This window comes from Stomoxys calcitrans, chromosome 3 (assembly GCF_963082655.1).
Source record: "Stomoxys calcitrans chromosome 3, idStoCalc2.1, whole genome shotgun sequence".
Lineage (NCBI taxonomy): Eukaryota > Metazoa > Arthropoda > Insecta > Diptera > Muscidae > Stomoxys > Stomoxys calcitrans.
This window is the reverse complement of record NC_081554.1, coordinates 106146990-106163617: the sequence shown is the minus strand read 5'-3', so window position 1 is coordinate 106163617 and position 16628 is coordinate 106146990. Positions and strand designations below refer to the sequence as shown.

Here is a 16628-nt window from a genome sequence, read left to right as displayed (position 1 = left end):
ATCCCCTTTTTATTCAAAATTAGGGAAATTTGGAAAAAAAAATTTGGGCTTAAGACTTTTTTCTCTCTCATAGGACCAAAAGTAAAAACGTCTAAAAATTCTAAAAAAATTAATCTATAAGGACAAATTAAATAAAAAAAATTTGCCAGCCTTGGTAAAGAAGGCATACGCCGAACATATTTTAAATTGTATAATTTAAACTTTTATTTGATAGCATAAATGGTGTATTGACCAATACTATATTGTGTTCCGTTTCACACATATGTAATGCGAAAAGAAGTGCGAATGAGTCAAATATATATCCAACTTCCATCACATACAGACACAAAGTGGCGTGGCTAGACAAAAAAAAAATAATTATAGAAAATTATAAGTGTGGTTTTTATCGCTACATAAAATTAAATTTTTTTATTATAGCTTTAAGGCTGGTACTATATTCGCTTTTTATAGTTGAAACACGTATTTTTCACGGTTTCAACAAAAATCTCAATGAAAACATAATAGCTTCAAGAAAGTGTTTTCATAAGTAATGAGGAAATGTCCTACTGAATGTAGAAAATTGTCGGATGTTTACAAATACACATAGTCCATAAAGTCTGCGTTCATGTGACAATTTCTTTTTTAATGATTGAAAAAACAACATAAAAAAATTTATAAAGTTAAGTTTTGTAGTATATGTTGTTTCTTTATATTTCTTAAATTAGAAAACTAAAACAAAAATACAAGTTTGCTTTTGCTTTTGGTTCTAACGGTACTTTTGTCTCATAAGAAGAAATTATGACAACCAAAAAGTCTGCGTTCACTTTGTTTATTTCGAAAGTACCGTTACTTTTTATGATGCTTGTTCTTATTTCTGATCAGTTTCAGTTCATTATCATAACAAGTGATAGTTACTCTTGTTTTTTTTTTTTAATTAATAAATTTGGAAACATGGAAACTAAAGGAAAGGAAATATGCATATCTGAAAAAAAATAATTATTAAATTGTGGAAAGAAGGACAAAGCTTTAGAAATATTGGTGGAACAGTTGGAAGAACGTATTCTTCTGTCCAGCGCGTAATTAATTATTACAAAGAAACCGGCATTATAACTTCAAAGCCTCGGCCTGGGCGTCCAAAAAAATTATCCGTTAGAGACGAACGCAAAGTGATTAATATGGCAAGCAACAACCCTTGTATAACATCAACCAAAATTGAAGCACCGTGGTGGTGGAGTTATGGTGTGGGGGTGTATGGCTGCTAGTGGAGAGGGTCAATTTGAATTTATTGAGTTCAAAATGGATAAATGGGTTTATATTATTATTTTGAAAAAAAAAATTGAAACCAAGTGTTGCTAAACTGGGGTTTGCAACGACATTTTGGTTCCCACAAAATAACGATCCAAAGCATACATCGGAGGTTGTTAAGCTTTGGCTTCTATATAACACTCCAAAGCAGCTTAAAACACCACCCCAAGCGCCAGATCTCAACCTCATTGAGCATCTTTGGGATCTATTGGAGAAAAAAATTCGTCAGCACGTTATAACCAGCAAGGAGATGTTATGAAGTGTCATGCAGGCAGAATGGGCGTAAATAACATCTGAGGAAACAGAGAAGTTGGTAAACTCCATGCCAAATAGACTAAGTGCCGCTTAAGACAACGTGGCTATCCTACCAAATATTAGGAATGTGTTAATATGTTTTTATTTTGTGTTTAAATAACTCTTTTGTTTACTTTCAATTACTTAACGCAGACTTTGTGGTGCTTATATTTAATTGTTATCATATTTAAATCGCTCTATAGTGAAAGAGCTTAACCAAACTTTTGTTTTTGTTTTTAATGTTAGGAATATGAACAAAAAATATATGTAAAAGAGTTGATTTGATTTATAATTTTATTTTGTGTTCTTTAACCAATTATAAAAGTTTGTCAGGTGAACGCAGACTTTATGGGCTATGAGTATAATGAATAAAATCCGAACGCATCAAATTGCAGGACTTTATAGAATGTAAACGTGGTATTTATAAAAATATATCATTAATATCATCTTATTTTAATATATTATTATTCATATATAAATTATATTGACTTGAGCGCTGAGAATGGAAGATAACACATGTGGATTTAGATTTCGTGGTATTGCACGCAAAATGCTAATATTGGCATTTAATACGATTCTCTTTAAATATGTTGTTGATTAAATATGTATGTATGTATATAAATTATTGTAACGTTTTTTTTTACTTTAGACGTTTTACTATAATTAAAACACAGTTCGTTAACAATTACTTTACTTCACAATGATTTATTGATCTACTTATTTGCTTTACAACTTGCTAACTGCTATTTGCTTATACGTTTTCAATAAGCGCTTTCAGATGTTGCGTTGTGCCAATGCCTCATATACCTCTTGCTGGCCACATTGATGTTTCGAGAATACCCAATTGAACAAGCATGGGGTAGAGTTAAATAAAAAGCAACACAACAGAAATTACTACGAACAAGAGTAAAACAACAAAGAACATTAATGAAATTCCAGGGAACACTAGAAACAATATGTGATGACGTAGTAAGAAAACTGTAACAGTTTGAAATTTAAAATAACAGAAATTAAACTACCCCCGCGTAAGCCTGTTCGTCACGAGTGGGCGCAGTTCCCGTTCCGTATGATGCTTACCTCTCTAGATGTCGCATACACATTTTTACCTTGGGTTTTCGTTCTTCTGCGTTGTTTAGTTTGCTGATGACTCCGCAGGGCCTACCCAATGTGTTTACAATTTCGGACACAATCTCTTTTTGAAAGCTTTCAGTATTCGTCGCACGGTCATATCGTTCCTGGGCATTCTTGTTCGAAGTGTTCCTACCTTCCCCGGGTAACTTTAACTTGCTTCCGAAAGAAGCCTTAGTCGGTGTATGGAAAGCTGAATCGTGTACATATATATGGCAACACAAATTTTGATTTGTGTACATCTCGATCTTTCTGACCGCTTCCCGCTACTTTTTGGGGATGTCCTTCCAGAGTACGAGTAAAACTTTTCACCATGCGATGTGGATGAGGACGCATTTTACCAGTTTCGCAATCCCCTTTCCTTGACATTGACACCCTTCTCATTGGTTCGCCATTCCGAAGTATTGTCTTTGTATAATTTGCAGTCAGATGTCTAATATGGACATCCTCACCATATTTAGCGGTATTTCGATGTTGAACCAGGTCATCACACGATGCTTCATATCCAGATTAACACCGACGCAATCATGAAATCGGCGCCAATTATAACTTTGTCCACAATATCGGCTACCATAAACTCATACTTAACAGATCCATTGGCGATAGTCAATTCCATAACAACATTTCCCTTGACTGTTGCGTGATTCCCCATGGCTGTACGCAGTCTCACTCCATTTCACGGGGATATCCTTCCTTTCCCAAATCTGATCTAATAAGATTGGGGGGCCATTATTCATGGAAACCAGATCATGCCCTGCTGGAATAGCTCGGTTTAGCTTTAAAGGTGACTCTTGCGATGAATTTACAGCCACTCTCTGGGTTGGAGGTGGCGATTTCGATCTGGAACGTTCAAGTTTAGCTCTACATTCTCGGTGTCCAGGTTTGTCACAATTCAAGGCGGATTTAAGAAGGTGGTCTCACGCGAACAGATGTAAGCAGCTAGCCAAGTTTGACGGTATTGAGATAACAGATTTTTGTTTGCATTCTCTGTTTTGTTATCTTCATTCTTGCATTTTCTCTGTTAATGTACGCACATGTATACACTCATGCACATACATTTTTCTGTGTGTGTTGACAAAACGTCGGTCAGCTTGTTGACGGATTACACCATATGAATTGTGGTTGTTGTATAAATGAGACCACCTTTAATTGTTTTGCCATGGGATGTGAGTTTCGCAGTAAAATAATGGAAGAAAATTCCAGAAAAATAATGGAAAACAATTCTAGAAAGAAGGAAGACAATTCTAGCAAGCTGGAAGAGAATTCTAAGAAAATGATGGAAGAACAAAAGTATAACAACAAAGAACATTAAAAAATTCCAGGGAATACTGGAAACAATGTATGATGACGAACAAGAGTATAACAAGAAAGAACATTAAAAAAATTCTAGGGAATACTAGAAATAATGTGTGATGATATAAATGTAAAATAACGGAAATTAAACTAAAAGGACCTTAAAAATAATAAAGCACAAATGTAACATATTTTTTATAATACTCTTTACGCCGGTGTCGCCGACAACGAAAAGAGGCTCAAAATGGAATAGAAAATTCTTCGTTTTTTTTAGAGCCCTGGGAATGTTAAGAAAACATATTATTATTTCAAGTTGTAAACACATTTTATTCCAACGAAATAAAAAGTTTTTATTTATGTAAAAAATATTTATTTTTTATTTTTATTAAAACAGTATACAAAACTAAACTTTTATATACCAAATGAAAGGTCTAGGGGCTTTTCATTGGATTGGGTAGGTTATATTTTGAGATTTAACGAAAATGCGTGTAATTTTCTTAATATTTTATGCACAAAGTTTAATGTACCTTTTAAAAATATCTTAATGATGGTACTCAATTCATCATCAATTCATTAAGGGTGTATTTCTCAAAACCCAATAACTTCCTGGGAAATTTTGTACATTGTTGGATTCAGCCACCAAGCTACATAAAATATATCACTTTCAAGGAGATCGATGAGGGGCTCTTAAACTGCATTTAAGCCAAACAATCGTTGTTAGATAGTGCACTTGCAAGAAAAAATTTTACTCATCTGCTTGCATCTTTTTCGTTATATCCTGGTACCAGCTAAGATAAATTAATTTACTGGTAGGAGCAGTTGCCCATCAAGACGTAGTAGTAGTACATGTTTTATTGAGTCTTCTTCTTATATGAGTTTACATTGAGTATGCTTAGCGAATGGTTAGTATATAGACCTTAGAACTATATTTGTCTTGTTCTAACATACAGAGGATAATGTGAAAGCTATATGCTAAATGGGATAGACAATGGACACGATATGGCAATAGCAGGTACAAGGCTTGCTCCCTGCCTTTTCGGTAGCTGACGGAGCTAAAGGATGGTACTACGTTTTTTTTTTTTTTGGAAAAATCTCACAAAATCTTTCTAACAGTGGTTTGGCGAGGTTACCACATTCGATTTTTTTGGGTTTCTTTGACCAAAATGTTGCCATTTACATATAAAACCTAATATGGCACCAATCAATTTATCGGTTGCTTACGTGCATGTGTACACGCAATTCATATATGCATGTGTAATTTCAACCAAAAGCCACCCCTTCGAAATTTATGAATAATGAAACACAAAACTATTTAATTTACCACTTTATTTGTAAATATAATTAAATTTTGTAGTATTATCATTGGTATAAGTTAAATAAGCACAACTTTTGAAAAGCCTTTGCCAGCATCTTCCACTTGTTCCAAAATAATGTGGTTGTAATTGCAAGACCAAAAGCAAAACACTTTCTTTCACAATCGTTATTACTTTGTACAGATTATTGCAATATTTTAGAAGTATATTTATTTATATTTATGTAAAATTTTTTTCTTATTTATGCATCCCCAAATACTAAATTGTTTTCCACCCCCCTCCAAACTTTCTCACTCCCTCCCAGAATAGTCACTTTTTAGGTCCTTTTGCATGATAGTTTGTAGAGATTTCATGATTTAAAACATCAAGATACATTACTGTCGGAATTCTATCTTTGATGTTTCGCTAATTATTTTCTCATAATCAACTCTTATCTTATCTCATAATCAACTCTTATTGTTTTTTTGGACGCTAACTTAAAAAAAAACCCACACAAAAGAAAATATATGTATATATTTACTTAGCCTTCCGAAACGAAGAAAAGCGCGTAGCACAGAGGGATAAAATACGCATCACAATCGTAAGGTTGGCTGTTCAAATCCCAGTCAGGGAGAATCATTTGACTTAAAATCTTCGACTATTAATCTCGATTCGAAAACGAAATAAATTAGAAAGAGAAATAAAAATAAGCTTCACTCTACCAAGTTAGAAAACATTATCGAATTTTAAACTTTTTTTAGTCCCTATTTAGTCACTCATGGGTATATATCGCCAAGTGGCACGTTTTCTCCCGTACCGAGATATTAATTAGAGTAAAAAATTAAATGTAAATTTTCCCGAGATGAAAAATCAAGTTATAGCGAAACAAACACTTTTCATCGATATTTTCCGCTTATTTTTTTATATGGAGTTTCACCGCGAAAACCGTATAAAGTTCAATTTTAACACTTAAAACGAACTAACAAAATAGTTCTTACCCAGAATTTAGCAAATATGGAAAAGATTCTTTAACACTCGTACCAGTTACAGTCAACATCGGAACTTACGCCCTTTTTGCTGAAATTTGAAGCAGTAAAACCCCTTGTAACAGTATATGGCTCCTTGACATACATGATTTTATCTGCACTCTTAAAGAATACAGAAAAACGACAAGAAGTGAAATAGTTTTAAGTTATACCCAGCGTTTTTTCAGCAATTAGCCTACCAAGCGAATAAAAACCTACAAATTTTGGTAGGAACCTTCCAAAAACGGCAACACTGATAACAGCTGACATAGTTAAGGACTGATTTAATATATCAACGATTTGGAAAGTGTCCAAATTTTTTTTGTCTTTGTGCTGAAAAAGGAAAAATAATAATAATAAATTTGATTTGCTTATTATTTATAATTAGTGAGTATAATTCAATTATTGTATTATAAATTATTTGTATTATTAGTTTTGAAAATGTTGTTTATTTATTGTTTTCTTTAGTAGAATCAGCCTCTGTATGAACCAGGCATTGTTCTAATGTAGAATTGTGGAAGCTCGTATTGGACAGACTCGTTGTCAGGAATTTCATTGATATTGGAGAAAGGTAAGCAGAATCTGTCCAGTGCAGATTTTTTTCTATGTTAAAAGTTGCATTAAGAAGGGAGTTTTCGTGGAATTCAAGGCCTTCTAAAAATTTGAGCGGATGTGATAAGGCATATTTACAAACAGGTTATACATTTTATATATATGTGCAATGGACATTTTTTTGTTGGATTCTCAAACTGCATGTTGACGCATTTGCGCAGAATCTTTCACTCAAAGATCTCTATTTCATTGGCTACCACAGGGGAAATGGAGAACCATATAGGAAAGCTGTACAGTAAAGCAGATATCATGGCGACCTTTAATAACAATAGTTTTGTTGTTTAGCAGTCGTGAGAAAGATGCCGAAATTCATTTTGCATCTCTTGCGTATTAGTTAAATTTCTTGACTTGTCTTAAAAGGAATATCAATTCCATCAAGGGCGAGGCGAAGGTCCTCACTTTCCGGTACGACATAACAGGGACATTTCCCAGAGGCATTTCTAAAGCATATTGCTTCCGATTTCGTGGCGTTTATTTTGATGCCCTATTTTTTGTAAAAACAGTTGATGAGCTTTAAATGTGAATGTGACGCAGCATTTCTCGTAGCTTCTAGTAGAGAAATGTCATGGGCGTAAACCATGCAAACATCTATATATAATGGTCTAAGAGTCTGAGTTTCGCGTGGGAAATCGTAGAGAAGAAGGTTGAATAAAAATGGTGGTACCCCACTTTCTACAACACCCGGGGCAGAAAACACATCTCGAAATTGTACCACACACTTTCGTCCTGTAAAGAAACTTTTGAGGATCATGATTAAGAAGGGGTCAATTCCCAGCTTCACCATCTTATATAAAATTCCGTTATGGCATGCGGAGTCGAATGCCTTTTCAATATCCAGCGCAATTGTTATTGCACAAGTCTGATTTCAGTGCATGTTGGGTGAAGTGTAATTTTTTAAATCCCAACTGGTAATCGGAGATCGGGTTTATAAAATATTCTCTTCCAGGATATGTTCCAATATTTTGCCGATGTTCGGCAACAATGAAATCGGACGGACCTCAGATACGGCTTCGCTGTTCTGCTTCTTTTTTATTGGAATTATTTTGGCCTTTTTCCATGCCGAAGGAAAATAATAATTATTTATACAGCTGCTTACTTGCATATTTAATGCAAGTAAGCAGCTGTACAGAAACTGAAGGTATTTTCCTTAAAATGAGTTGCCATCAGGACCATGCGATTTTTTGTTGTTTATGATGATACGGCTCTGATGACACGTAGTATCGAAGTCTTCCACTGGATCAATTGGAGTAGTTTGATAAAATTGTTGAAAATGTTCAGTGATATATATTTTGTTTGATATCGTAGTATTATTATGTTTAATGTTATAACATGGGGCTGAATTGTTTCTTCCACTATTTTTAAATACCTCTTTTTGTTAAAATTTTTACAGTGTTCATTACTTAGGTTAGGTTGAAAAGAGGCTCCATATAAAAATCCGCCCCATGCCACTATGGACATACACCTAAGCCAGTAATCGGCTGTTTGTGCGCTCTAAATTCTAAAAAAGTAACTTCGAAAAAGAAAATCTAAGTGCTACTTGCTAAATCCTTAATTGTTTTCAATGCCACTTCCCTGGTTTATGTTTGGTATAGTGTCCCCACCTAAGTGCCGGTATCTGTTAGACGTGAAATCCATGCAATGAAAAGAAAATGCTCCAACGTCTCATCATCTTCCCCGCTTCTATCACTATCACTTGTCGCACCGATTTTAACATAAGTGAGCTCGTAGTCCTATGTGTCCCGTTATGATACCGAGAGCTATACTGACCTCCTTCTTACTCCCTTTCAGTAATAACCTTCTCTTCTCACGATTTGGGTCTCCTAATAGGACTTACGCTGTCCCACCGACCGTTTCGCTGTTCCATAGGGTTGCACGTGCTTTCGTCACCCACCCCCTTAACTCTGACTACGTCGACCCTTCGGGTTAAGCTAGTTTATTGACTGCAGTTCTCTGGCCTCTACCGCCAAATCGTCTGCCCTTTCAGACTCCAGATAAGTAGTTAACCTCCTTCTTACATTGCAAGACTCCTGTCCTGGTTGTTATTGCCCTTATGGCAATTTTACTGTCGGTAAAGATGTTCACACTCGATGTCTTCGCTTTAGCACCCCACCTCCTCACGTGATGGCCCGGATCTCCGCCTGCAGGACTTTATTATGGTCTGGCAGGCTAAAACAGAACTCTGTCCCTGGGTTCTCAATGCAAACCCCCAGCTTTGATCCATCCGTGTAACATGATCTTTCAGATAGCAATAATAGGGTTTCAATAGGGTCAATTCAAGACTGTGCCCCTGCCAGCAGTGCTTCCCACTCGACCTCTTCCCTTCCTTCCAGGTTTCCTATTGTCGCCTCGATTATACCGCGATGGTATAAGCTGCTCCTATCCTGAATCCATTCTCCCATCGCCTTAAGTCTCATAGCCGCAGGGGCTGCCTCACACTTAATCTGTATATCAATGGTCGGATATATAGAATAGTCTCCAGTGCCCTAGTGGGCGTGGTCCTCATCGCTCCGCCTATGCTAACACAACATGTTCTCTGAACCTGTTGTATGATCTGTATGTTGCACTTTTTCCCCATAACAGTCCACCAAACTACTGAGGCGTAAGTAAGTATTGGTCTTATCACGCTCCTATAGAGCAAGTGTACTATCCTCGGATTCAGGCCCCATTTCGGGCATATGGCCGATCTACATAATGCCCAACATTTGTGAGACTTCTCAGTACGCTTCTGAATGTGACACTTCCAATTTCGTTTCCTGTCCAAGATCACATCTAAGTATTTGACCTTCTCAAATATCGAAATCGTCTTATTGAAGAAACGTGGTGCATTAAATTGAACAGGCATATTTCAGTCTTCTCTGGGTTAACATTGAGACCTATGGGTCTAGTCCAGTCATATGCAGGACCCTGTCGATAGTTTTGCATAGCTGGTTCGGATCTATACCCCTTAGGAGTATTATAAAATCCTAGCAGAGGTTTTCAAATCCCTCTTCAGTCTGCATCGTAATAGGCCATTTACGGTGGTTACCCATAGAAGTGGCGATGAAATGTCCCCCTGTGGCATGCCTTGTGCCACTTTCATCTTCATATTTATGTCGTGGGACACACAAAATTTATCCACCTGTTCCTTAGCATAGGTTTAATCCAGTCTCTAAGAACCGGGTCCACCACGTACTGTTCTAAGGATTGGATCCGTGTGTCGGTCCGCACATTGTTAAAAGCCCCCTCGATGCCAAAGCATACCGCCAGTGTGTACGTTTTAGCATCGAATGATTCTTCTATTTTATGCACAACTTCGTGCAGGGCAGTCTCCACCGACCTTCCCTTAACATAGGCATGCTGTTTGTATTTGATCAGTTCGCTGGATGTCTTATTCTTTACAATGGTGTCCATGGTTTTGAGTAGATAGGACGTAAGGCTTATGGGTCTGTAGGCCATTGGTGTCGCATAACTTGCCTTGTCGGGCTTTGGTAGAAACACCACCCTAGTCCCCTGCCAGGCTATCGGAGTATATGCAAGTCCTAGGCATGCTGTGAAAATATTGGCCAGTTGGTGCGCCAGATGGTCTGCCTCCTTCAGTAGTAACGCCGGAAATATTCCATCAGGTCAGGGTGACTTAAATGGTTTGAATCTCCTCAAGAATTCCTTCACCATAACTTCCGTAATTATAAACCTTCGATCAACATTATTATTTCAAGATTCCGGTGTGTCCGTGAGTCCCGTCGTATCCTGTGGAAATGGGTTTTCATCAAAAGCCTCAACATGTCTTCCGTCGTCTCTGCTCTCATTCCCATGTCGTCTACTATAATTAACGCTATCGACCTGTTCGCAGCAAGGCATTCAGGAAACTCTTTTGCCGCTCTGGTAATCATATAGCATTCCTTGAGCCGTGTGTAATACACATCCCAATATACTTCATCTTTTTTACGACGTGCTCTGTTAAAAAGACTGCGGACCTCTTTCCCAATATTGCAAATCTCCCCGGTCATTCAGGATTTTCTTGGGATGATTTCCTTTTCCGAAGAGGGCAACTTTCTCCGAAAGACTCCACCAGTGCATTCGTAATAGATTGATCCCCTTCCGCTTCCTATTTGCAACAGAACAATACTAGTTGTTTGGGTATTTGACCTATTCTGCCTCCTATCGAACTATGCTTACCTTAGTTTAAAAGTAAGCGATTACTGACAGATTACAGTGTAATGAGCGGAGATCATATTGCTAAAATAAACCCAATGCAAAATATTTTGAAAAAAATTTTTTTCTTAATTGTTTTTTTTTTTTTATTTTATTATTATAATGACAAAACAAGAAGAATTTAAGTATATTGGTATACATAAGGCAAAAAATCGAAAAAACATTAAAAATTATTAAAATTAGTCAATATTCACCAAAAACATTTAACTTTTTGAAATGCCGCTTTTTGTGTTCTATGGCTTTTGCGCAATATTTTTTATTATAAAGTCTATAGAGACATATATCCTTACATACTAATATAAATAAATATATACAAACAAAATTGATATTTAGCTAGGATTTAAGTATAGTAAAATTTTTCCTATTAATGAGTATCTAACTTCAGTAAGATTAAAAATAGGATAATATTTATTAAAATCTAAATAAATACGACGAAAAGGGTCATTATTTGCAATATCGTTTTGATGATATTGAATATTAAGCTGTTGAAAATTTCTCGTTGTTCTTAGGTTAGCTTGGGTTAGACTGAAAAGAGGGTGCAGATATTAATCGGCTTGTTATGTGCTCTAAAAACTATGAAGTAACCTCTAAAACGAAAATGTTAAATTAGGAATTGGTATTGTGTCTCCACCTAAGTGCCGGTATCTGTTAGACGCGAAAGACGGGCAATGACAAATGAAATGCTCCAACGTCTCATCATTTTTCCCGTATGCCCTACACATTCTATCACTTGCCGCACCGATTTTACATAAGTGAGCTCGTAGTCCTATGTGTCCCGTTATGATACCAATAGCTAAACTGACCTCCTTCTTACTTCCTTTCAGTAATAGCCTCGTCTTCTCACGATCTGGATACCCCCATAGGATTTTCACCGTCCTACTGACCGTTTCGCTGTTCCACAATGTTGCATGCGCATTCGTCGCCCACTGCCTTAACTCGGACTGCGTCGACCCGAAAGGCTTCGGGTTAACCAAGTTTATTGACGGCAGTTCTCTGGCCCTCGACGCCAAATCGTCTGTCCTTTCATTTCCCCTTACTCTATTATGGCCTGGCACCCAAACGATGCGGATTATGCCATCCTCAGAGAAGGAGTTAATCTCCTTGTTACACTGCAAGACTGTTCGTGACCTTAGCGTCCTGGCTGTTATTGCCCTTATGGCAATGTTACTGTCGGTAAAGATATTCAGACTCAACGTTAGGACCACACCAACTCACACATTCCGTGATCGCCCGGATCTCATCCTGCAGGAACGTATTATGATCAGGCAGTCTAAAACAGATCTCAGTCCCAGGGTTCTCAGTGTAAGTCCCCACGCCCACTCTGTCCTCCAGCTTTGATCCATCCGTGTAACATGATTTTCCAGATGGCAATACAAGGGTTCCATCAATCCAAGACTGTGCCAATGGCAGCAGTGCCTCGCACTCGACTTCAACGTTCATCTCAGGTATCCGATCGGAAACCTTTACCCATCCTTCCAGGTTTCCTATCGTCGCCTCGATTATACCGCGATGGTATGAGCTGCACCGATCCTCAATCCATTCTCCCATCGCCTTATGTCTCATAGCCGCAGTGGCTGCCTCACACTTAATCTGTATGTCAATGGGTCAGATATCTGGAATAGTGTCCAGTGCCCCAGCGGGCGTGGTCCTCATCGCTCCGCCTACGCCAAGACAACATGTTCTCTGAACCTATTGTATGGTCCATATGTTGCACTTTTTCTTCATAGCAGTCCACTAAACTACTGAGGCGTAAGTAAGTATTGGTCTAAACACGCTATTATAGAAGGACCGTCAATATTAAGCAGGCTCAACAAAAATTCGGACTTCAAATTCCCGTGTAAAATATTTGAGATAAAAATGATGTTCAAAATTTTTCTGCGACTACTTAGAGTAGGAAGCTTTATTAAATTTAATCTAAGCGTATAGGAAGGATGTGTTTGATAATTCTAACCACGACTACGAAGGTAAATAGTAGAAATTGTTTCTCTACTGACTCAATTTTATTTCTGTGAAAAGTATAAACCTGATTCCAAATAACGGATCCATATTCATGTGTACTTCGGACAAGAGAAATATATAAGTACTTGGAAACTGAAGGATCATCATATTCTTTACTCCATCTCTTCATAAGTGCGAGAGAACTAAACGATTTATTCACCATCATAGAAATATGTTGTCTAAAATTCAATTTACAATCTAAGAGGATGCCAAGATCAAGAAAAGTTTCTTCTATGTCAATTTCACGCCCGTTAAGATGATAGCTTTTTGTCAAGTGTTGTGTTCTATAGAAAGACATTAATTTATATTTCGAGAAATTTAGTTCCAATAAATTTACATAACACCATAAACAAAAGTTATCAAGATCGAGTCCTGCTCAGAAGGAACACAGAGCGATTGGAAAATATTTACGTCATCAGCATACATTAAGATTGAAGAATTTTTAATAACACAAGGCAACTCAATTATAAACAGATAAAAAGGAATTGGGCCCAGATTACTGCCCTATGCAACACCGGATTTCACAATAATTGACTTCGAAAAAGAATCGCCGAAGTATACATTCTGAACACGTCCAGATAAGTAAGAATTAACTCAATTTAATAATACAGAAGAAAACCTGATTTTACGGAACTTAAACAAAAGTAGGCCATGATTGATTTTATCGAACGCCTTACTAAAGTCGGTATATAAAGCATCAGTCTGTTACCTCTGCCTAAATCCATGACAAGAGTTACAAACTGCAAAAACATTTGTAACAGTTGATCGAGCTTTGAAATTGAAAAAAACTTGATGGAAGATGTTATCAGTCATAATCTTTTCAAGAAGTTTTGGTATAGTACTTAGCTTTCAGAAGAAATTATAACATCATAACGAAAACAAAAACTGTTTGTGTACAAGGAAGATAATTTGGTGTTAAGCCCTCCAACATTCCGCTAAAGTATACATAGATAAAAAATCTTTAGGTGGGGAAACTAATTTTTTGGAGCTTCAATTGAGGATGAAGGTAAAACTACAAAATCTGATCTTGGGTTGATTTTATAAATAAATTCGTGAACAACGGTTAAAGGTGGCCAAAAAGTTGGATTCACCACGAATTCAAAAACGTCTTCCGGTATCAATATTTTGAATGGGGCTATTCTACGCTTCTCGTCAAATTGAAATTTTATAACTTCAACATTTTTGTTTAGTTCCATTTTATGTACGATATGATTTCATCAGATGATGTTTCACCAGCGAAACGTGTAGCAAAAATAGTCTTTTTCAGTACAAGAATTTTTAGCTGTCCATTAAAATTAGATGTTCCGGGAATTGTAGATGGTATTGTCCCAGGTGACGTAGCAGGAGAATAGAATATATTGGATTCAGAAGGTTGGGATGAGGTTTGCAGCTGGAAACTGAAAATGTGTCGAAGCGCTATTTATGGCAGCTCCAGTTGGTTCAACAACGTTGATAGAAGGAACTGAAGTTGTAGATTTAGTTGGGACGATATTATTGGCATCAATGGGTGTTTTCTTTTCCTTAAATAGTTGGAATGTGAATGTAGATATTTCTCAAGACAAGCGGCATTAGTGAACATTTCTTTATAGGTTGCCCAAAAAGTAATTGCGGATTTTTTAAAAGACAGTAAATGCATTTTTAATAAAACTTAGAATGAACTTTAATCAAATATACTTTTTTACACGTTTTTTCTAAAGCACGCTAAAAGTAACAGTTGATAACTTACAGAAGAAAGAATGCAATTACAGAGTCACAAGCTGTGAAAAAATTTGTCAACGCCGACTATATGAAAAATCCGCAATTACTTTTTGGGCCACCCAATATTTCGCGAACTTTTCAACAACCATATAAAGTTCGTTACTTATGACTTCAAATTCCTGCTTTGTGTTCCTAAAAAATGTGAAAAATTCAGCATCATAAATTTTACATTTTGGACAGCACCAACGAACTCCTTTATCCTCATGTAAGATGTCTACAGTGTAGGTGGCTAACCCCACGTGGGCGGTGAATAAAAGTGGCCTTTCGAGACAGCAAACAAAGATTATCGTGTCCAACAACCTCTGGTGTGATGAGTCGAATAGAGTTGACAAATGTAGGTTAGACACAGAGCAGCAATGAATGATGACAGCAATGACAGAATTACAACAACACCGAAGTAAGACAATGCTCAAATGGATTGTTCAAGAGAGTGCAATAACAAATTAAGGAACAAATAAGCTCTCACTATTGACAACAAGCAACAAACAGCAAACAAGAAAACACAATTATCGACGAAATGATGAAAGCATCCAAACGAGGCGGATCGTGCCATCCTCAGAGAAGAAGTTAATCTCCTTCTTACATTGGGAGACTGCTCGTGACCTCACCGCCCTGGATGTTATTGCAATTTTACTGTCGGTAAATCACACTCGACGTTCTCACGTTAGCACCACGCCTCCTCACGCATTCCGTGATCGCCCGGATATTCGCCTGCAGACCGTATTATGGTCAGGCAGTCTAAAACAGATCTCAGTCCCTGGGTTCTCAATGTACACCCCCAGGCGGAATCTGTCCTCTAGCTTTGATCCTTCCGTTGATCATGATCTTCCGAATGGCAATACTACCGTGACCTTGCCAGATAAGGAAATCGTCTTATTGAGAAAACGTGGTGCTTTAAATTGGCCCACCTTCGTCTTCCTCGTGAACAGGCATATTTCAGTCTTCTCTGGATTAACATTGAGACCTCTGGGTCTAGCCCAGTCAAGACCCTTTCGGCCCTTCTGCATAGCTGGTTCCCATCCTTACCACTTATCCCCCTCAGTTGACAGTTCGTCAATGTTTTCTATGCTTTACAATCTAAATTATCATTCCCATGTCTTCTTCTGAGGAGCCTTCTGAATTTTGTCGTGATCCGAGCGATCACGGAATGTGTGAGTTGGTGTGGTGCTATCGCGAGAACGTCGAGTGTGAACATCTTTCCAGATAGTAAAATTGCCAATTACATCCAGGACGGTAAGGTCGCGAACAGTCTTGCAGTGTAAGTAGGAGATTAACTCCTTCTCTGAGGATGGCACGATCCTCATCGTTTGGGTTCCGGGCCCTAACGGAGTAAGGAGGAATGAAAAGGCAGACGATTTGGCGGTGAAGACCAGAGGACTGCTGTCAATAAACTTGGTTAACCCGAAGCCTTTCGGGTCGACGCAGTCCGAGTTAATAGCGTGGGCTTGGTACAATTAGAAGGTAAATTCATAAGACCAGCTAATCAAATTTTCCAATTTCAGAGTTGTATCCATATCCCACTAGAACGTCAATTGCTTTGTTTGGATTTTAAAGGTTTTTACATTTTGTTTCTTTTTTCAAATATTTATCGTTTGAATTTATAATTTACGCTTTTGTAATCATAACTCTTTTGATCATGTGGCTGCTACACATGATAATGCAAATAAAATCTAGAATGTCAATTTTACAGTGTACAGAAGTTTGTTAGCCTAGTGGGAATTTGCGCCACCAATCCCACAGAGTTGTATCGTTC

The 16628-nt window shown here is 37.2% G+C and overlaps 1 protein-coding gene across 1 annotated transcript in view; it reads left to right on the top strand.

The window, feature by feature from the left end:
• The first annotated feature begins 6803 nt into the window (after positions 1 to 6803).
• The window catches only part of LOC106090318 (cyclin-dependent kinase 5 activator 1), a 428985-nt gene continuing 419160 nt past the window's right edge, over positions 6804 to 16628 (top strand). The window contains exon 1 of the mRNA XM_059365389.1: positions 6804 to 6887. The gene's annotated coding sequence lies outside the window, so the exon portion shown is untranslated. The remainder of the gene's footprint in view (positions 6888 to 16628) is intronic.